The sequence below is a fragment of the Talpa occidentalis genome, unplaced genomic scaffold (genome assembly GCF_014898055.3).
Source record: "Talpa occidentalis isolate TD23 unplaced genomic scaffold, MPIMG_talOcc4v2.1 talOcc4.9, whole genome shotgun sequence".
NCBI lineage: Eukaryota > Metazoa > Chordata > Mammalia > Eulipotyphla > Talpidae > Talpa > Talpa occidentalis.
In genome coordinates, this window is record NW_023605305.1 from 104,720,137 (window position 1) to 104,742,937 (window position 22,801).

At 40.2% G+C, this 22,801-nt stretch overlaps 1 protein-coding gene across 3 annotated transcripts in view; it reads left to right on the forward strand.

The window, feature by feature from the left end:
• The first annotated feature begins 18,827 nt into the window (after positions 1–18,827).
• NTNG1 (netrin G1) overlaps positions 18,828–22,801 on the forward strand; it is a 306,079-nt gene continuing 302,105 nt past the window's right edge. For 2 of the 3 annotated variants that reach the window (XM_054691178.1, XM_054691176.1), the window contains exon 1: positions 21,253–21,529. The gene's annotated coding sequence lies outside the window, so the exon portion shown is untranslated. Of the gene's footprint in view, positions 18,918–21,252; positions 21,530–22,801 lie in introns of those variants that run through there. The other variant, XM_054691177.1, reaches the window with a different exon arrangement.

The following is a 22,801-nucleotide window of genomic DNA, read 5'->3' on the forward strand; positions in this document are numbered from 1 at the left end:
TGGCGCGGATAGCGAGCACGCTTGAAAAGCAAGTACAGACCAGGATCGCGGCTGCCCAGGTCCCCGCGCCTGCGACCTAGGCTTGGGAGACGACCTAGGCTTGCGGGGAGACGCGCGGAGGTCCTCACTGAGGTGAAGGTCCCTCCCTGAGTGAGCAGGAACCAGGCGCCCAGGCACGGGAGCTGTGCAAAAGGCGCCATTCCCGCGCCACTGAACTGGGCTACAGCCCGCGTCCTGGAACTGAGGGCTTTGAACTGAGACCCAGGGCACGAAAATTCGGGGCGTGGTTTCTCCACGACGGTGGGGCACAAGGCAGACACAGCACCCCAAAGCTGTTGAGGTGTACCCTACCATTCCCGCTCTGTTCTCTGTCCCACGGGGTGGGGGGAGGCGAAAAACAGCCCCCCAAGGCCAATAGGAGAGATCTCTGGCGCCACCTAGCGACCAGGAAAAAAAAAAGTCACTAACACCCTATAAAACAGGACATTTCTTAAGACTGCTTGAAAAGGGCAGAAGGTTTCTGGAGGACCCAGTGGCCAGCCGGGAAGTTATTCCACGCCAGGCCCCTTCCGACCAGCAGTCTGAGCCCACAGAGGGAGCAGGCACCCACGTCCGGGGCAGACCGGGGGCGCAGAAGAGTGTGCCTGAAACCGGAGGCGCAGGGACTGCATCCCGCTTCGCCATTTGAGAACAGGGACATTTCTTCAGTAAAAACTGCCTAAAACCAGCAGAAATCTCCCCCAGAAGACAGAGATGGCTCCTGGAAGAGCCAGAGGGGAGCGGAGAAGTTCACCCAAGATGTCAGTCAGTCCGAGCAACACAGTGTTCCAATGCATACGACAAATTAGAAAACAGACAGTAGGGAGTAGAAGAACCACACGCAACCTAAAAACTCCTCAGGAAAGAAGCACACCACAAAAAGAAAACCACTCCCCAGATTGCAACGACAGCAACTTGGAAGAACTTCTGAGCCTTCCAGAAAGAGAATTTAAAATTGCCATGATTAAAAAAGTGATAGATCAGAAGAAGGAAATTGAGTCCCTAAAGAGGGAAGTAAGAGAAATGCAGGAGATCAAAGAATTAATGGAGGAACTAAAGAACTCTGGGAAAAGCAATGAAAGCAGAATAGATGAAATGGAAGAACGAATAAGTAATCTTGAAGACACAGAAATAAAAAGAACCAAAACAGAAAAGGAAAGAGAAGTACGAAGGAAAAAGAATGAAGAAAGACTTCAGGAACTATCTGACTCCATGAGGAAAGGAAATATAAGAGTTATAGGAATTCCAGAAGGAGAGGAGAGAGATGTAGGAACAGAGAAAATATTCATGGATATAATTGAAGAGAACTTCCCAAATGAGAAGAAGGAGCTGAAAATTGATATACAAGAAGCAAGAAGAACACCAAACTTCCACGACGAAAGGAAAAACACAGCAAGACACATAATAGTAAAGCTCCCAAGAATCCAGGACAAGGAAAAAATAATGAAGCTGACAAGAGGGAAGAAACAGATAACATTCAAAGGAAAACCAATCAGGCTGACATCAGACTTCTCTGAAGAAACACTACGGGCAAGGAGAGAGTGGAGGGACATAGTCAACAGACTCCAAGAAAACAGATGCCAACCAAGAATACTCTATCCCGCAAAGCTCTCTTTCCTCCATGAAGAAAGAATATGGACCTTCCCAGACAAAGAGAAACTCCGGAATTTCATTGCGACTAAACCCCCACTCCAAAAAATACTACAAGGAATCCTAAAGCCAGAACCTCAGAGGGACGAATAACAACGAAAGAAGACCAAAAAAAAAAAAAAAAAAAGTTATTAAAAGAATAAATAAATAAAATCAAAGGAAAGACAAACATAATGGCAAATACAGATGCTAACATATCAATATTAACTCTAAATGTAAATGGACTAAACTCTTCAATAAAAAGACACAGAGTTGCAGCCTGGATTAAGAAACAAAACCCAACCTTTTGCTGTCTCCAGGAAACACATTTAGCTACAAAAGATAAAAATAGGCTCAAAGTCAAAGGATGGAAAACAATCCTACAAGCAAATGGGCCAAAAAAGAAAGCAGGAACAGCTATACTTATATCAGATAAAACAGACTTCAAACTCAAAAAAATAAAAAGAGACCCCAATGGTCACTACATTATGATTAAGGGGACAATACTTCAAGAAGAAATAACACTCATTAACATATACTCACCAAACGAAAGAGCACCAAAATATATCAGACAACTGTTGTCCTCTCTGAAAACAGACATCAGAGAAAACACATATGTAGTGGGAGACTTCAACACACCACTATCAACAATGGATAGATCAACAAGACAAAAAATAAGTAAAGAAACTAAAGCTCTAAATAAGGACCTAGAGCATTTGGGCTTAACAGACATCTATAGAACACTAAACCCAAAAAAAACGGAGTACACATTTTTCTCAAGCGCACACGGATCATTCTCCAGGATCGATCACATACTGGGGCACAAGACAAACATCAACAGATACACCAAGATTGAAATCATACCAACCATCTTTTCTGACCACGAAGGCATCAAACTAGAAATAAATCATAAAAAGAAGGCAAGGAACTATCCTACCTCATGGAGATTAAAAGCCACACTACTGGAAGACCACTGGACTAACGAGGAGATCAAAGAAGAAATTAAAAAATTCTTTGAATTGAATGACAAGGAGGACACCAATATCCTAAATGTATGGGATGCAGCAAAAGCAGTAATAAGAGGAAAATATATAGCAATAGAAGCTCACATCAAAAAACAAGAAAGAACTCAAAGAAACAACCTAATCTCGAAGCTCAAAGATCTAGAAAAAGAACAACAAAAAAACCCCAGAACCAGTAGAAGAAAAGAAATAATAAAAACCAAAGCAGAAATAAATGAAATTGAAACTAAAAAAACAATCCAAAAGATCAATGAAACCAAGAGCTGGTTCTTTGAAAAAATAAAGAAAATAGACAAACCCCTAGCCAGGCTCACAAAGGAAAAAAGGGAGAAAGCACAAATAAACAGAATCATAAATGAAAGAGGAGAAATCACAACGGACACAGCAGAAATCAAAAGAATAATCAGTAACTACTATGAACAGTTATATGGAAACAAGTTCAACAATCTAGAGGAGATGGACAAATTCCTACAACTCTACAATCACCCAAAGCTAGATAAAGAAGAAATAGAACACCTAAACAGACCAATTACAAGCAGCGAAATTGAAATGGTAATTAAAAACCTCCCCAAAAACAAAAGCCCAGGACCTGATGGATTTACAAATGAATTCTACCAAACATTCAGAGACGAATTAGTGCCTATCCTTCACAAACTCTTCCAAAAAATTGAGAAGGAAGGGACAATACCAAACACGTTCTATGAAGCCAATATTACACTAATACCAAAACCGAATAAGGACAACACAAAAAAGGAAAACTATAGGCCAATCTCCCTAATGAACACTGATGCAAAAATCCTCAATAAAATTTTAGCTATCAGAATCCAACAATGTATCCATAAGATAATTCACCACGACCAAGTTGGATTCATTCCAGGGGCACAAGGATGGTTTAACATCCGAAAATCAATCAACGTTATCCAACACATCAACAAAAAGAAATATAAAAACCATATGATAATATCAATAGATGCTGAGAAAGCTTTCGACAAAGTGCAACACCCATTCATGATAAAAGCCCTTGAAATTCTTGGGATACAAGGAACATACCTCAACATCATAAAGGCCATCTATGACAAGCCAACAGCCAGTATCATTCTCAATGGTGAAAAGCTGAAAGCAATTCCATTAAGATCTGGAACAAGACAAGGATGTCCACTCTCACCACTGCTTTTCAATATAATACTGGAAGTCCTAGCCAGAGCAATAAGACAAGAGAAAGACATCCAAGGAATCCAAATAGGAAAAGAAGAAGTCAAACTATCACTATTTGCAGATGATATGATAATATACATAGAGAACCCCAAAATCTCCACAGAAAAACTAATTCAACTCATCAATCAATTCAGTAAAGTGGCAGGATACAAAATCAACACGCAAAAGTCAGTAGCCTTCCTATACACAAACAATAAATCTGAAGAAGAAGAAATCAAAAAAACCACCCCTTTTATTATCGAAACAAAAAAAATCAAATATTTGGGAATAAATCTAACAAAAGAGGTAAAGGACCTATACAAAGAAAACTATAAAACACTGTTAAAAGAAATAGAAGAAGACACAAAGAAATGGAAAGACATCCCCTGCTCATGGATTGGAAGAATAAACATTATTAAAATGGCCATCCTACCAAAAGCAATATACAGATTCAATGCTATTCCAATCAAAATCTCAATGGCATTCTTCAAAGAAATAGAACAATTATTGATGAAATTCATATGGAATCACCAAAAACCTCGAATAGCCAAAGCTCTCCTGAAAAAAAAAGAAGGAAATGGAGGCATCACACTCCCAGACTTCAAACTATACTACAAAGCCATAATCATCAAAACTGCATGGTATTGGAACAAGAACAGACATACAGACCAATGGAATCGAATAGAAAATCCAGAAATAAACCCACAGATTTATGGTCAACTAATCTTTGACAAAGGAGCAAAGACTATGCATTGGAGCAAAGAAAGTTTGTTCAATAAATGGTGCTGGGAAAACTGGGTCGCTACATGCAAAAGAATGAAGCTTGACCACTACCTCACACCATACACAAAAATCAACTCAAAATGGATTAAAGAACTAGACATAAGACCTGAAACCATAAAATACATAGAAGGAAATATAGGCGAAACACTACGGGATTTGCACATCAAAGACATCTTTACAGACACATCACCCAAAGCAGTGATAGTGAAGAGAAAGATAAACAGCTGGGACTACATCAAATTAAAGAGCTTCTGCACAGCAAAAGAGACAATAACAAAAACAAAGAGAAACCCCACCAACTGGGAGAACATTTTTGCACCCAACACTAATGATAAAGGACTGATCACAAAAATCTGCAAAGAGCTGATGAGACTCAGCAACAACAAAGAAAATAATCCAGTCAAAAAATGGGCAGAAGAGCTAAAAAGAAACTTCTCTGAAGAGGAAATGCAAATGGCCAACAGACATATGAAAAAATGTTCAACATCACTTGTAATCAGGGAAATGCAAATCAAAACTACCATGAGATACCATCTCACACCAGTGAGAATGGCACATATTAAAAAAACTAGCAACAACAAATGTTGGCGAGGATGTGGAGAAAAAGGAACTCTTGTGCACTGTTGGTGGGAGTGCAAACTGGTCCAACCACTATGGAGAGCTGTGTGGAGATTTCTGGACCTACTAAACATAGAGCTTCCATATGATCCAGCAATTCCACTCCTAGGTATTTACCCAAAGGACACAGAAACATCAATTCCAAAGAGCACCTGCACTCCTATGTTTATAGCAGCACTGTTTACAATAGCTAAGCTTTGGAAACAACCCAAATGCCCAAAAATAGATGACTGGATCAAGAAGATGTGGTACATATATACCATGGAATATTACTCAGCATTCAAAAAAGATAAACACATGCAATTTGCAGCAACATGGATGGCACTGGAAGGGATCATGCTCAGCGAAATAAGCCAAAAAGAAAAAGAAAAATACCGGATGGTCTCACTCATAGCAGGAATCTAGAAAACTTAAATAAGGGACCAGGAAAATGAATATAAGAAAGTGAAAATCAAAATCAACAAAAAACTATGAACCAGAGACACTTTTTGGGGGGTGGGGGGCGGGAGGGGAAGGATTGGGGTCAGAATGGGGCGTTTGCAATTGTATGGGGGAATATAAAAATAAAATTTAATATTTAAAAAAAAAAAAAAAAAAAAACAAACAAAAAAAAATAATCAAAATATGATTTGGTGTGGTTCAGGGGTGATCATTGTTCTGTGTGGCTGTGAATAATCTTGGGCTGATGTCCTAGAATCTGTATTCACTAAGGTATAGTTTGGCCATTGCAAAAAAGACACAAGGTAAATTCAACCCTTCAAGAACAGTAACCCAGGGCTCACAGAGAGGTCTGTTATATCAGGAAGCCAGGGCTATTATATTTTGCTCTGCAGCCCTTAACACAGAACTTCCTTGTTTTGGTTCCAGTTCTGACCCTTATACCTGCATTCCTAAAGGAAGGAGAAAAGGCTAATGTAGGATGACTCTTATAATAAAGGTATTTCCTGGAAGCTTTGCAAGCCATTCAAATGAGGCTGAGTACTGTCCTCAGCTAATAGCTAATATGTTAATATATATGTGGCATATACAGTACAATAATACCACAGTAACAGCTAAAATTCTATTACTAGAAAAGACAGGACAGCCAGGAAATGGGACAGTTACTATAGAGGCTCAACCTGCAGGGTGCAGATCGTAATGGTGCAATTTGAAAATTACTCTGTCAGAAGCCATTTCAAGTTGGAAAAATCGCACAATTTTTATAGGACATACTCATTTACTACTGAACAGGACATACTCCAGGTATGCACGCTGAAAGAGAAATGTGATAAGGTTAAGTGGACCTAGAGCAAATAGATGCTCCTGGTGGATCCTTGCAAATAATCTGTGGAGTCAGCCTCCTGCTTCTTTTCTCTAGAAACTTGCTGCAACCAATACATTGAAGCAATCAATTGCCAGAAATGAAATTGTCATTTATTAAAAAAAAAAGTTACATGATGATTTTTGAAAAAGCAAGTGTACATCACAAATTTTATTTTGATATATTTTGTAAGTAAATGCAATAGTATTTTGCATTAATATTTAAGATTCATATTGTGTCATAGCACACTTACAAATGCTCCATATGTCTTTAATTCAAAGCAACAAAAGTTATATAATATATTCTCTAGTTGATTTGCCTGATAAGTGTATGTTAAAAAACAACATTGTTATCAGCCTGGTTCAATTAACTTAATGTTTTTATTTTGAGTCTGACTTGTGTATTTCCCCCTATTTTAGCCATAAAAAAATACAGATTTTCAGAGAGGATGAAGGCACTTGTCCAGATCATGTAGGTCAATGGGGAAGAGTTAGCGATCCCATCAAATTAATCTGCCTGTCAAGACATTATGTCACCTATAAGAGCACCCAAAATCTAGAAATATTTATTCACTAGTGGCTCTCCTAGAATATTGCAAGGTCATTAAAAGCCCTCACATCATATTACAACCAGTCAAAGAAATTAAAATGAGTTGTGGCTCCAAGTATGGGATTGTCACCATCTCCTTCTTCCCTCTCCAGACTTGTTTTAATCACTTAAAATAAACACCTCCTTCCCCCACCTTCTAAAATGTTATTGTGACACATTAATTTAATCAGAAGTCTCTGGCAAAGTGTGCAACTTGTAGCAAGGATTGTTTTTTCTTATCTTGTACACATTATTAATCTACAGCAAAAGAATGTGAGTTCAAATTATGAACTGAAATGATATCTGATAGAGAAATTGTTGAATTTAGAACCATTTTATTGTTTCATTGAATCAATTACTCTTTTTACTTTCAATTTTAGATGAATAAAGTCTTTGGATGTTTATGCTATTCAATAACATGTTTTTGGATGGTAGACTAGAGAATGAAAAGATACGTCATTTGTTAAATATTCTCAGAACAACTGTGGAAAAAATTTAATTTCTACCATTCTCTTTCCAAATTTTATGAGGTCCAACTGATTCTGAGGTGACAAATGGTCAAGATAATTGTCAATTGATTTTCATTTTAATATTCTGTATTAAAAGCTAGTCTAAGAGAACTATTAGCATAATATAATGAATTTGTAGAAGAATATCTTTTTATATAACAGAGTCATCATTTTTACTTATGACTTAATAATTAGATAAAATAATTAGGCTTATTGGTTAGGGTTCAACAAATAACTAGCTGTTGTTGCCTTGCCCGGTTTGCAGTGGTACCACAAATCACAACTCATGGTTAGTTGTCAAAGGCATAAAGATGTCCATATTAGGCATTATTTTCACTAAGGAATATCTGTGAATATCAGAGAATACTGATATTCAGATTATTTCAAATTATTTATGACATCTGAAATAACTCTTCTTCACCACAGGATTCACAGAAGTTGTGTACTTTTAATTTTAATTTCTTTTTATTTTAATTTCTTTAATATCATGTGTTGCCATTTCTCCATTTGAAATCAGGCTCATCAGAATTTCCCATTGCTCTATTCTCTATTATCTTACATGACTCCGTGGTCATCTGTGTTTTTATGGCAAACTGAGTATGGTTGTAAGCAGATTTTCACTTTAATGAACACATTAAATATAATCTGGAGAGTAAAACAAACATAAATCATGATAAATGTGTAATAGACAATTCAAATGTGTACTTTTAACACCACTGAAAATTTTTTCTACTATTTCTTTTAAGAGCATTGTCAGTAGGTAGTAAGTAGCCTTAAATTGTGATTTTTATCATAATGCCACCTTGCAACAACTCTGTAACTTCTGATGTTATTACCTAGGTATTCTGGAGGGTCATTGTGTTATTCCTGCCTGACCATATACACAAATGATAATTGGGATTTCCCATGACCACAAATTTAGATTAGGGAACAATTCAGCCTAATTTGACCTTGGTTGTAGTGTTGTGGCTTCTAGACTCTGCAGGAATCAAGCCCACCAGCTTGCCAACTCCAGACAAAATGTTCTAGTTTCTTACTCTTTAGCATTCTTATAAAGATGTGTAGCAAAACTAGAAACACCATCCAAGTTTCCCTGGTTTGAATTCAGTTTCTTTATATGGAACAAGGGACAGAGATTTAATTTGTAGAGTTTGTAAACATGTGGTTATGTGGCATCCTAAGTGAGAAAATGAGATTCTTTTTTGCTAAAACAAATATCATTTCATATGTATCCCATGCCTTTCCCAGAGGTGCTCAAGATAATCAATTGAAGTCTTGAATTAAACTGCCTTTCCTATGAAACACTATTTCTTTTTCATTCATTTCTTTGGCAAGAATGTTGTTAAAAATGTTATTTTATAACATCATATTCTTTTTTTTTTTTTTTTTGAGAACCTCCAGGAAAAATGCATGCCTGGTCTTAATACAAAGAATAGTTATACATTTTCAATATAGCTGTGTGTGCATTTTTTTAAAAAATCAGATATTATCAGTTAACTTAAAAGATTTTTCCTTTTTATTGTCCACTAGTAAGCTTAGGGGAAACTGTGTGGTACGAGGACTTTATGAAGTATATGTTAAGCCTTATTCCTCATTACACTTTGTTTTCTGTTCCTTTTTTTGGAGTCATATTTTATGTACTCTTGTAAGTGACCTGAAATCCTTTCTGAAATGTGGTGGTAGCATAAATTAAAAATGGACAAAGGAGTTTTTGGAAGGGAAAAAAAACACTTCCTGAAAATTACAGAAATAAAATCTCCATACAAATATGTGATAGCAATAAAAAATAATGCTAGCTGATATTATATGTGAAAAGAATTGCTCTTGAGCCTCCCTGGTGGCCTAAGGGTTAAGTCTGAGGGCTATCACCCTATAGCCTGAGTCACACACACACACACACACACACACACACACACACACAGAGCCAGGGAGCTAACCTACACATGGCACAGCAGACATCCCCTGTCTCACCTGCTGCTCCCCTTAAGCGTATATTTCACTAGATCTGGCTGTTCTGCTCCCCTCTCTCTCACTCTGTCTCTGTTGAATCCTCTCACTCCCTGTACCTCTGGTCTACACCCCAGTTCTTCTATGCAAATAGTCCAAAAAAAAAAAAAACAAAAACAAAAAAACCTGTTCTTGCTTTCATTGCTTTATGGACACATAAAAACATACATGTATGGTTAACATTCAAAGAGTTGCTTAAGTATAAATTAATGTGATTTGCTGTGAGTTTCCATCAGAATTTAAAAATAAAATCCTAAATATCTAGCCATGGTGACCTCCTAGAACATGCTTCCAAGGAGCCTGTGGTCATTTGCACTAGTTGTTTTCTCTTCTTAGAATATTCTTCCCCCAAATATCTGTGGGAAATTTGTCTTTTCTTCTTAAATCTGCTCAATGGCAGATAGAATGGCAACCATCCTATTTTACACAGCAACTCACCCTCAACATAACTCTTTCAATACCTTATATCCTATTATACTATTTGTTTCCACATATTTTTCTCTTTCAAACATAGTAGATAATTTACTGATTGATGATGCTTGTTGTTTATATCCTCTGTCTACCAATTAGAATGTAAGGTTCATGAGTCAAACCTGTGTTTTGTTCACCCCTGAATCCTAATTTCTCAGAACCATGCCTGCATAATGCATTTAATAAATATGTGGCTGAATAATGTAAGGTATGTGCATTCAAACATTTGAATAATAATGAAAATGCAAGAGCTTTGTGCAACTGTTTTCATTGTCATTACTTTAAAAACTTGTTTAGTTTAAGATTATTTTTTATAAATAATCAGATATCACCCTATTTTTTATATGCACAATTTTTTTTTTCTTTTAACAACTATCATTTCAGTATAAATCATTGTCTACCTAGCTTCATACAATAGCCTCCTGATTGCTCTGTCTGCTTCTAATGTCTTCCCACTTGGTTTTCATTATGATCATTATTTCCTCATAAATTTATAAAAAACGCATATTCATGTGTCTCCCCAGTTTAGGCTTCTAATTGGTCCATATTATTTATCCTGGATAAATTTAAAACGCTTCACTGGGGAATTCAAGGAGCCTTTACCTTTGGGTCCATCTAATTTTCTAAATGTATGCCCACATTTCTGTCATGTGAGATCTTAATTCTAATGACTCAGCTTCCCACTAACTCCTGAAAAAGGCTTGACCTTCCCAGCTCTGCTGCCTTTGCCCTTGTTCAATCTTCTGCTAAAATTCCCCCATCATTTGTTTACCTAAACCCTCAAAGATCTTTCTTCCTTCTCTGCCTTCTTCAGGAAACCACTCCCCGACTTTGAAGACCAATTGTGCTCACCTTTTGACAAATTTTAAAAGCCGTATTTCAATTTTTAACTTTCCACTGGGTGATATTGTTATAAAATCCTAAGTAAAATTTAAGTGTTTTAAGCATGGGAATTATAGTGTCTAGCTGTTCTACATTTACTTTCCAAATCATTTTGCACAGTGTTAGAAGCATAGTAGATGGCAAAAAAATTACTAATTTATGAAGGAAAGAATGGAAGAGATGCAAGAATTTATGCTAATATTTTTGCATAAATAAATATGTTAATGAATATTCAATATTATAATATGAGAAGTAAATGATAGCTGCATTTACCAAATGTTTTATAACTTAATAACTATCATATCTATTATTTTTTATTTTTTTAAAGATTTATTTATTTATTTATTTATTTGTCTATCTATCTATTTATTTATATATTTACACAGGCACTGGATACAGTCAGAAGCGCGGGAGGGTGAGAGAATTCACCAGAGCCAGAGCGGGGAACAGAACAGGCAGACTGATGAAATACACTGCTGAGGGGAGCAACGGGTGGCAGGAGAGGTCTGTGCGCCATGTGGGACCCTCCTCCAGTGGCAGGGGAGCAGCCCGGGATCGAACCGGCACTGCAGAGGCTGCAGCCAGCTTCGCAAACCCAGTGCTCAACCCCTGCGCCACTGGGAAGGCCCTATCATATCTATTATTTATAACAAGTCCATAAGATACTCAGCGTTGTTCCCATTTTTACAGCTTAAAGCAGAAAGTTTCAGAAAGATTAGGCCATTTATTGAAGAGTCATGCATATATTAAGCAATGTATTAAGGACGTGAACTCTTACCTTTGAGAATTTGCCAATGCATCTTATTATATTTCATAATGACTTTATTCAAATATATAGAATGTATATGCATATATTTGTGATGTTTATATATATATATATATAGAGAGAGAGAGCTTGATGTTTTTAATCTAAAATGTTTTGGAGGTTCTAATTTTTATGGAATCTGATCGTAATAATTCACAAGGGCACCTTGCATAGCAATATTAGCTAGTACTGGTAAGGAAATTCCACTAATCACTGACTGATTTTGAAGAAACTTAAAAGCAATAAAATGTTCAAAAGCTTTTAACACCTCATGACTGAAACTTATGCTAAGTTTCAGAGAACTGGTGTTTATAAGTTGAATAATATATTTCTAGGAGAGATTTGTGGCAGCTTATAGTTAATACATATGTTCCAGAAATTGGTCCCCAGTGAACATGGTTACAATTTAACTGTATTATGTGGCAAATGTTTGATTTTTTAAAAATGTAAATTTTAAGTTCTTGGCCTTCATTCTATCTAATCTTTCAGGGTATCAAACATACATCCCAATTAGTTCTAATGTATAGAAATTCAGATATAGCTCTTAGACATCAGACATCCTATCCTACTGTCCAATAATATGAAAGATACATTTATATGTGTCTTAGTGTTTATTTAAATTAATCCCAACCTCAAAGTAAGACTAAAAATGCAAAGTTGGAGGAAGTCTAGGCTAGGGAATCTCAAAATTTGATGTGCTTAACTAATAATCACCTGTGAGGTGCTGATTCAGGACCCTGATTCTTAGCAAGTCCCCGAAGTCATTCTGGACCAGAAGTCTTGACCCCCCAGGACCTTACCTTGAGGACAACTCCTTTATACTCAATTCAACTTACTCAGAGGAGGTAGCTCACAGCAGTGAAACAATATCTTCAAACCCACATAGCACAGAAATGTCGTAACAATGACATTGTGTCTCAATCCCTAGTCCAATGCGATTTACACTATCTTATATATGTGTGTATATATATATATATATATATGAGAGATTGAAATATATAGTTATTTTAAGCTAAATGTTCATTTAAGGTCCATCTCAGGTTTTCTGTTGCTGAGTTGATGATCCTCTTCATATTTGTTTACATGAGCAATGCACATTCACCCCTCGTCTATCAACAGCTTTTTTTTTAAGATTTATTTTTATTTATTTATGAATACAAGAACTGGGGTATAGGCCAGAAGTGTGGGGGGTGAGAGGATTCACCAGATGCAGAGTGGGGAGCAGAACAGGTAGATCTACTGAAATACACTGCCGAGGGGCTCAGTGGGTGAGACAGGAGAGGTCTGCTGTGTCATTTGGGTCATCTTCCTGGCTGGGGATCGAACTCATGCCTCAGTGGCTGGCGTTAGCTTGGTAGCACTGTGACTTTAACCCCTGTGCCACCAGGGAGGCCCTCTATCAACAGTTTTTAATATGTGCATCATTGTAACATCTTATCAGCTACATGTATATATACCATGATATATGGTAACTGGCTCTCTAGTTCTCTTTATTACAATCTCAATTTACAGAGATATAAAGAAAGCTGAAGTTTACAAATGTGCAAGGTAGTTAGAAATGTGTGCAAGGGCAGGTGAAAAACAAAAACAGATTCTTCAATATTTTCCCTATCACCAATACATGTCCAGAGTTTTTGGTCATAAACACCTAAAGAGCTTGATTCATTATTTCATCTTTACCAAAAAAGAAAGAAAACTGAATTATACATTGAATTACAGAAGTACCGGTTACTGTTAACATCAATTTCTTGCTATTTCCTTCCATTACATACAGTGATTTCTAAATTTCTTGAATTTTAGCGTCTTTTTTATCTTGCTTTATTTTCTTCCTCCTTCTTTTTGACAAATAGTTGTTTTCCAACAGACATTTCAAACACACTGATTTAGCATAGCAAAAATGCAAACAATGGTGGAATGATTGGGAAGTGGTTCTTTTATCTAAGGCTTAATTGGTGTCTATAATTACTAACCACTCAACTCTCCATTATTCATGTGTGGCTTATCCCTAGTTAAATGTTTGAACTTTGGGTTCCTGGTCACTAGTCTGCTGTGCTGCCACATTCTCCTGCTGTCTGTGCTTACTCAGGGAAATCCAACTCATTTTAATACCAATCTAAGCACAAAACCTCATTAGGAAAGTAAATCTCTTGCCCAAAGAAGGCATGTAACATACACCAAAAGCAAAGATAGAACTTTAAAAATTATTTGCTATTTTACATTGCTCTCTTTTATTTTTTTGAAAAAAGTTAATGTTTTTCTTACGTGTTGTAGTCCCCATATTTCTCACACCACCATATCACTGGTGAACCATCACCATGGTACCTTGTGTTCTTCCCATCCCTATTTTGAATCCCTTCTCTCCCCGTCCATTACTGGATGCCTCAGATCTATGGACAGCTTGCTTATTTCATCTTTTTCTTGATCTTTTGTTTGGTTTCTGCTCTCTTCTTTTGACACAGATTAGACAGAACTGAATGGACAGTACTTGATCCTATTATACTGTGACATAAATTTGACATTTTCTTTAAGTCAATAGTGGTAAATTATTCTGCATGTTCACATGTCTCAACCTAAATAACATAGGATGCTTCCTTTCCCTTGATTTTCCTCTCTTATTGTTCTCAATTGTTGTTACAAATTTTCAAGATTACAAGCTCCTAAATCTTCACCACAAAGATTATCTATATGGAGCTGTAATCTGCAATCATACCAAAGTACTTGGAAGTACCAAAATATGCTTATTGTATTAGCCCTCCCGATCCTGTTCCCTGTTTTCTGGTCAGCATTGTTACATTGTTTGTTTAAAAGTTTGTCTTCTCTAGTAGGTTGTAATCTATGGGAACAACTAGTCTTACTCATCTTGTTAATTCTAATGTCAGCCCCAGCACAACGGAGATGTTAAATTCAAGTTTGAGAAACAGGAAAAAGGAAAGGAAAAGGGAACAAGAAATAAGTTTCATGATATCATGGGAACCATCCAATTGAGTTACTTTCTATGGGTTTTCAAGGTTTGGAGAATGAACAAATGAGTTTCTTCCTGGCAGATCGAAGTAAGAAAAGAATTCATAATATCTCTGATTTTATTCTTCTCCATTATAAATCAAGGCAGGATATAAGAGAATTAGCCATTTTCTGCGGGAAGGAAGTCTTCTTCTAAAGGAGGTGACAGCCTACTGGGAAGTAAAGGCCACTTGACACAGATCTATTTCATTATTATATCTACTGCCTCCAATCCACATAGAAACAAAAGGATGATGGTCATAGAGCTGATAAAAGTAGCCAAAGTAATCATTTCAGAACAGTAAAGCTCAAACTAAATGCAGAATCATGAAGAAAAAAAAAAAAAAAAAAAACAGGAGCAAACATCTGGGAGTAGTATACCTCAAACCAGTGGCATGTACTATCTTAAATTTCTCTTCAGTGTCTGCTATTTTTCTTTTTCTTTTTTAAAGTTTTCTATTCTTAGACTACTGTTCATCAAAGATAATCTCTTTGCAGTGGTTCACTAAATTTTAGCTCAGAAGTTGCTCTGTTTTGCCCCAGATTTAGGACAGGACAAAGGCTACTACACCAGAGAGGATATGCAGTATGCATTTTCAGCCAATGAACTGAGAGACCTTTGAATCTTTGAACCATCATCTGAGTTATGTGCACCATTGCTGCACCTTAAGTACAAAAGGAGTCCACAGACTTGATTGTTATAACTACACTTATCTTAAGCTATATCTAGTATAATATTAGAAAATATATTAATAATATATATTAATATATCTAGTGTAACATTAGAAAATATATATATTAGAAAATATAATTGTGAATACTGGCTTGAGAACTCCTGTGGTTTCAGCGCCTGGCAGGGACTGTGGGTTCCATCCAATTTTATTGATTTTGAGTGAACCACTACAATGGAATGGATACAAAGATCTCTAAATTAGACAAAGGGTGTTGTTACTCAGCTTTCCTCCACATATTTTCCTTCTCAACTTGAAAAGACTGTTGGTTTTGTTGTTGGAGTTGAATTGAAAATTACATTTGAGGAAATCTACATAGCTGTTGGTTTTTGAGACCAAACTATTTCAGCCAACACACTAAATTATAAGATTTCCTGTCTTTCAAGAAATAAGTTAATTCTCTTGGACAAACTAAGCACAATAAAATGTAAGTACATGGAAGCTTACTGAGTTTGTTCAGACCATAACATTATTCAAACCTGTTGGTTGGATAACCTCTTTTTGTAATCTCAAAAGATAAACTGTTCAACAAATATTGCCAATATGTTTTGAGTCTCCAAAAAACCAAAGTAGATTAAAAAAAAAAAAAAGGCTCAGGGTGTCACGTTTTGACAGATTTATTGGTTGGATAAAAGCATCTAGTGTCATTGTTCTAAAAGCATAAAAATTAAGAAGTGATTTTTGTGGATGAAATAAGGTAAACAAAAATGAAACCATTCTCCCTAAACTACTTCTAGAATCCTAAAGTTGGAATAGAAAAGAAATATGAAATTTTGACTAAAGTTGGCATCTTTTAAGTTAATATACTTCTCTTAAAAATGCCCAAATATACATTTTGTTAATTTTTTTCATATTTTAGCAAAGCAGCCAATTTTATTATTTCCAAGCTATTTTACAGAGTGCCATGTGTTGAAAGCACCCAAAGGCTATAGGTTATAACCCTTGAATCAGTGGCTTATACTATTTGCTATTCTTCATGTTCTAGAGTAAGTAATGTAGCAAATTTATGTATTTTCTTATTAAAAAAGCATGTCCTTTGTTCTGCTATCAGTGCTCAGAAGGATGAAATGAGATTGTCAATATATCTATGCTACACAAGCTTGATAACTTGGAAAGTCTGAATTTATAAATTTAAAGTTTCAGGTAGGTATATATAATAACCTACAACAGCAGGAAAATACCAATAGAGTTTAGTGATAGAATCCAGACCAAAAATCTAGATAGGTAAGGAACATCAAAGCCTGTCAAACCCACATTTAGTGACTCCATAATAAAATATGTTCCCGAGAATAAGAAAGAGCTACAGGTTTTACAACTGCTAGGAAGGATGTTTCTATTGGGACAGAAGCAACAATTATGGAATGCATTCACCCCAAAGTATACAATTGACTCAATAGTGTTTATTCCTGATATGGATATTTCAAGCCTCTAAGTCTTAATTTAATATAGTGGGAGTTAGGTTCTGTTACCAAGGAGGCTACAACTGAATCCTGAGATTGAGCCAAAATTATTCACACCTGCAATGCACATTTATCTTATATCTATTTAAGTCAAACACTTTATTATATTTATAGGAAGATGTATTTATTTGGACCAGATATATTGCAAATATGATATTACTACCATTTTGGCATATTGATGTCACAGGATTTAGGCAACCCTGCCAAATCTCTAAAATAAGGTTTTTAAGCAGCTAATAACCTAGAAAAACGAACAACAGTTAGAGACCTAACAGGATTACAAATAAATGAAAATCTAAGTTGAAGAAGAATGAGGAATTCATGGAAACTAGCCAAAGCTCTAAAGCCAGAGAACTGAAAGATCAAACAATTCTTTTCTAAAAGGAGGGAGAACAAAAGAGTTGAAAGGTTAAATGAACACATAAAAATTGTTCTTTCCAAAGAAAATTAAATATGTATGTATGCATATATGTATGCATGTATATATGAAGAAAGCAAAGAACAGGAAAATAAATATGCCCTAACTTATTTTCCCTGATGCCAAGAAAATTTCTAAAGTAAATTTCTCATTTTTGAGCATTATAGAAACAAACATGCAAGGATATATTCAGGTAAGTCAACTTAATCTATAAATATCAGTTTATAGGCTCTCAATTTGGGGATGTATATTAGACCCCCCCCCCTACTGATTTTTTGGAGAAAAAAAATTCTCATCCCATCCACCTTGGAGCAGGGGTCAGGATCTGGAGGGACGGGGGTTGTATTTATTATTTTTTTTTAATTGAGGTAACATTGGTGTACAACACTGTATATGACTCAGAGGTGTAGGATCACAGCCCTTCAGATGGATGTGAGCACATCACATCCACCACCAAGGAACTTATAGTCCTCCACCATAGTCCATTGGACCCCTAGATCTCCCCATCCCACAGTCTGGGAGCCTCAATTCTACAATCAGACAGGAAGAAAAGGAGGGTTAATATCGAAAAGCATCCTCTATGGGTTCTGATTTCCTGTGGCATCTAGAGCCACATGTTTGGTTGGTGATTTACTGAACCTGTGAAAAGATCAGAAAGGATGTTTAAGAGAGAAAAACTCACCTCTGGAAAACTCTCCTGACCTGGGGTGGGAGAAGCTACTTAATTGGACAGGGCCCTGATTCACATTTCAGAATTACTTGGCACTGATGTCTCCCTCACAAAGGAATCCTGGGTAAAAGGGAAGATGCAGCATCGAAAGAGGGAGAAGGAGGTGCCAAGATTTTGACAGATGATAGGGGACATTCTCCAGGTTGGGAGCAATATCACAAAGATCTTGGTGTAGCTCAGAAGGGTATTTCCTAACCCCTGCATAGATTTATTTTCTCCAGCCTTTACTGGACAAGGGCCTAAAAAGATCAGATAAAGCTGAGAATGGGAACTCAGAGGGTATTTTCTTGGCTTAGGAGAAAAGCACAGGAGGGAGAGTTAAGGCCAAGAGCTATTTCTAGTTCAGGGTTCTGACTAGGGGACCATGAAAAGTAAGAAGGCCAATGTGGGAGGTTGTTTTGTAAGTCTGACCAGACCCCCAAAAAAAGCTAGACTCTGGAGGCTTGTGTGGGAGGGTTAAATGATAAGAGGGACCTCAATATTGTCAGTATACCTGGGGGGAACATGGGCAAGACTGGGTGAAGAGCCAGGAGTAGTTCTGCAACAGGGTGGTCCCCAGGAAAGGGGGAGGTTCCCTGCCCCACCCAAGGGAGGGTGGAGCTGAGCAGGATGAGGAGAAGCTGGAGAAGAGACTGAGGAAGGAAGCAGGATGGAGCCAGGAGACCTGGAGGAGGCGCATGGAGCCTAGAGACACGTGAAGAAACTGCGTGGACTGGGTAACACAGATGTGGGTGAGACCCATGGGGAGGTGACCATGGCAGCTTTTATCTTGATGTTGATTTTGCTCTTTTCCTTTCGGGCTTGTCCGGTTGTTTGTGACCCTTTTCTGTGGGTCCCCACTGGAAGATGTTTTAGACTTGTGGCAGGCTTTGGGGCCTTGCTCTGGGCCAATCCCATATGGATGGACTTTTACCCACGAGGGGATGGGTAACTTTGGGTGCTTCATTTAGAAACTAGACTCTTTGCCTTTCCTGTGTTGTTTCCTAATTTTATTAAAGTTCCTTCCCATTAAAGTCTCATATGTTTTGTGTTGATGCGGCGGATGGCAGAACCCATTTAAAATAGGCAGGTTTGCAGGGTTTGGGCTGCCCCTCTCCCTGCCCTATAACAGTTCCTGTGCAAGAAAGTCTTGCAGGAGTTTCACCCCTGTAAATAGCTCCGTTTTCCAGTGTCAGCCCTTAAGCCCTGTGGTAGGAGGAGGAAAGAACAGACACCCCAAGACTCCTGCACTGGAGGAAGAAATCAAGTGAGAAAGGATTCACTGTGGTGTCTCAGGAAAGCCCAGAAGTGCCTGGTAGCCCTTCCTCCTTCCTGGCTGCCTAGGGCCAAGGAGGGTCTGGTGAGGAACAAGGAGGGTCTGGTTTCAGGTTCAGTTCAACAATCTTCCCTCTGTTCCCTCTTCCCTTCCCCCAACTGCAGTAATAGCAGGAAAAGGACCCTTCTGCTCTTAGTTCTGTGCTTGGATGGTGGGGCTTTGTAGTTAGGGACCAAGTGCTCACAATTGCTCCTTTCTTACCTTTGCATTGCCTTGACCAGATTCAACTGAGGCTTCTCTCCCTCCTGCTGGCCCCTGAATATAACATGCCCTGAAATGCAGCCCTGAAATGCAGCCCCGAAATGCAGTACATCCTCCCTCATCCCCTGAGCCCCCAAATAGGTGGATCCCACAGAGACATTCCTAGTTAAATTAAGCAGGGCATGACTTGGGTATAATCCCTCTCAGCTGCCCCACCTTCCCCTTCGGCAGACTTTCCCTATCATATAGGGGCCTAATTCTGCCTGGTTTTGAGAAGTTTACATTTTTTTGAGATCAGAATGGTCTCCTTATTGCCACTGTCTTTCTACTTAAAGTCTCAAAATTCGTGTTTGTTTGTTTGTTTTTGACATTAATACTAGCTAAGAGTGATCCCAAGTGAGTCTGGAGCTCCACTGGTGGGGCATAAAGTCTCCGGGCTGAGGACACATTTGTTTGTCCCTTGGGAAAGGCAAGGAAGCCAGATGAGCTCAGTCGTTTCTTGAACTTCAACTTTCCAAAGGAGACTCAATTTCCAAATAAGGTTCTAGGCCTGCGCTGCAGGGGCCGCTGACTGGGCCAGGGAACAGTTGGCTGAAAACAATAGCGATCAGAGCTTGGGGCTGAGGGTGTGCGCCCTGGGGGAGGAGAAATCAGAGTTCAGCTGCATCCCTGAGGGGTGGGACGCGCGAGGTCCTAAGTGCCAGGTACCAGAAGAGTTTCCAGCAACCGCCCTGGCGCGGGAGAGCGGTGTGGGGCGCGGGTGAGGGGTGGTCCCCAAGTCTCAGCCCCGGGAGGTGGCCGAGCAGGGCAGGCGGAGGCCAGAGAAGCAGCAGCAGCCACAGTAAGCGGGACGGAGTTAGGACCGCTCGGAGCGCCCAGGTCTCGAGGTACTATAAGGTTTGCAATCCCTCCACTTGCAGGCAGTTGCAGGAGATCTGCTTTTAAGTGAAACGTACAAGCAACCCCTCCGAGGGCTGCGGCTTCCTCGGGCTCGCTCCTGTCCTTCTGGCGTCTCCGGCCCTGGCGCTCCCTCTTTGATTTGCACGCGCCCCTAAGTTTGCCCAAAGCTCGCTGCCCGCTCGGAGCACGGTCCGGCCAGGCGCCTCGGGCGGGGGCGGGGAGCCGGGGAGCCGCACCGGAGGCTTCGGGGGCCATGTATATTTCATCAAATGGACTTGGGGTGCGTCGCGTCTCGCAGCCATCACCGCGATGTGCAGTGACATTTCTGACTTGAGTGGAGGAATGCGCGAAGGAAGCCCGGACGAGATTGGTACTCGAGCATCTTCTTGGCGCCAATGCTAATTGTCCTGATTGATGTCCCTTCTGCCTAAGCTCAGCATCTTCATCTGAAATAAAATGAAAGCTGTGCCAAGCGGGGTAGAACCTCCGGGCCGCTGGTTCTGATACCCGGGAATCAGGAGATCATCCTGCAGCTTAAACAATTAAAACGCAAAAAGACAGAGAGCGAGCGAGCGAGAGGAAATAGAATAGGGGGAAAATCCCTCAGTAAAAGTTTAAGGCGAGAAGTGGCAGAGGCAGTGGCGCGAGGAGGCGCGGAGCGGAGCCGGCGAGCCGGCGCCGGGCTGGGAGACCTCCCGAAGCTGGGATTTCATTATTAATATCACTATATTTTTGGAGGGAGAGGCACCTTTCTCATCCTTCTTGCTCTCCGCCCACCCCTGCTCCCTCCCTCTCATCTACCTGTCAAAGTCACTGATCTTTTGCATTTCCGAAGAGGACGTCAACGGGAAGGAATTCCCCCTCTTGGTTTGGCCTCCGAGAGGGGGCGACGCGCGGGAGGGTCCCCCCCAGGGGCCGCGGGCGAAGGTAATTCAGCGGTGGGGAGCGGCGGGCGCGCGGGCGCGGGGCGCGGGGTCCGCGGGGTCCTCTCCAGCCGCGGGCGGGCGCACTCGGGACCCCGGGGGGGCGGGGGCGGATGCTCGGGGGCCCCCAACCCCTTCCAGGCTCCACCCGCACCCCGAGGAGGCTCGGCGGGAGGGCCACCGCCCGCGGGCTCCGCTGCTGCGGCGGCCGCCTGGGGCGCACCCGGCCGGGCAGGGCCGCCGCCCCGCGCCGTCGGCTCGGCTCCCGCCCGGTGCCAGGGCGCACGGGCCCCCGGGTGAGTGCGGCCGGCTCCCTCCCGGCGCCCGCGCGGCTCGTGGGGGCCCCTCTCCCCCGGGCTGCCTCCCCTGCGCGCCCCCCTCCAGGCGCGATCCACAGGCGGGAGGGAAGGTGCTGGGTGGGCGAGGAACTTTGCGAAGCGCCTGGAGGAGGCAGCGCGCGGAGCCTCGGTGCGCACACCACCCGCACGCGGGTCTTCCCGGGGTGCGCCCGGCCGCGCCCGCGCGCGGGGTACCCTGAGCCCCGGCGCTGGGTGGGCGCCCCAGCCGACCGACTGCCGGGCACGGCGGCGCCCCCCGGCCCCCCCCATACTTGGCCACACACCGTGCACCGGATGGAGGGTCCCCGTTTTGCCTTTTCTTTTGCAGATTTCCTTGGCTTTTGGGGCTGGGGCTGGGGGAACCTGTCCTCTGGTCGGCCTCTTGGAGCCGGTGGAAACACTAAGCGCTTTTGAAGTTCTCTGCTTTTATTCTCTTTTATGAGTGCGAGATTAGAGCTTTCCTATCCCATGGTGTGCAGCTGGGGAGCTGGGAGGTTGCAAGAGGGAAAAGACTCGGTGCAGGAATGCTGTTTGGAATAATATTTCCTCAGATTTTTTTTACTGATATTCCATTCATCGGTGGATAGATTGTTATAGGGACATCGAATTTTTCTCCTGTATGGATCTGTGGGTCCCTATATATAATGCAAATAATACTGAGTGTTATTGGGCCCAAAATAACCAATTAAGTGATTCATACACGGGAAAACTTAGATAAAAAAAGAAACTGCGCCCTCTACCGTTTATTTTTATTAAAATAAACCTCGCCAGGGACCTGGGCTCCTCTGCCTCTCGCAGACAATCCACTTAGGAGCTTGTCATTTTTCAGGGCGAGGGAGGCAAATTCCGAGCGGGGATTTTAAAGCAACTTTATTTAGGAAAGTCAAAGGTTGCATTGCCATTACCGCATCGGGTTTAGATTTTTAAAGCGTAGAGAG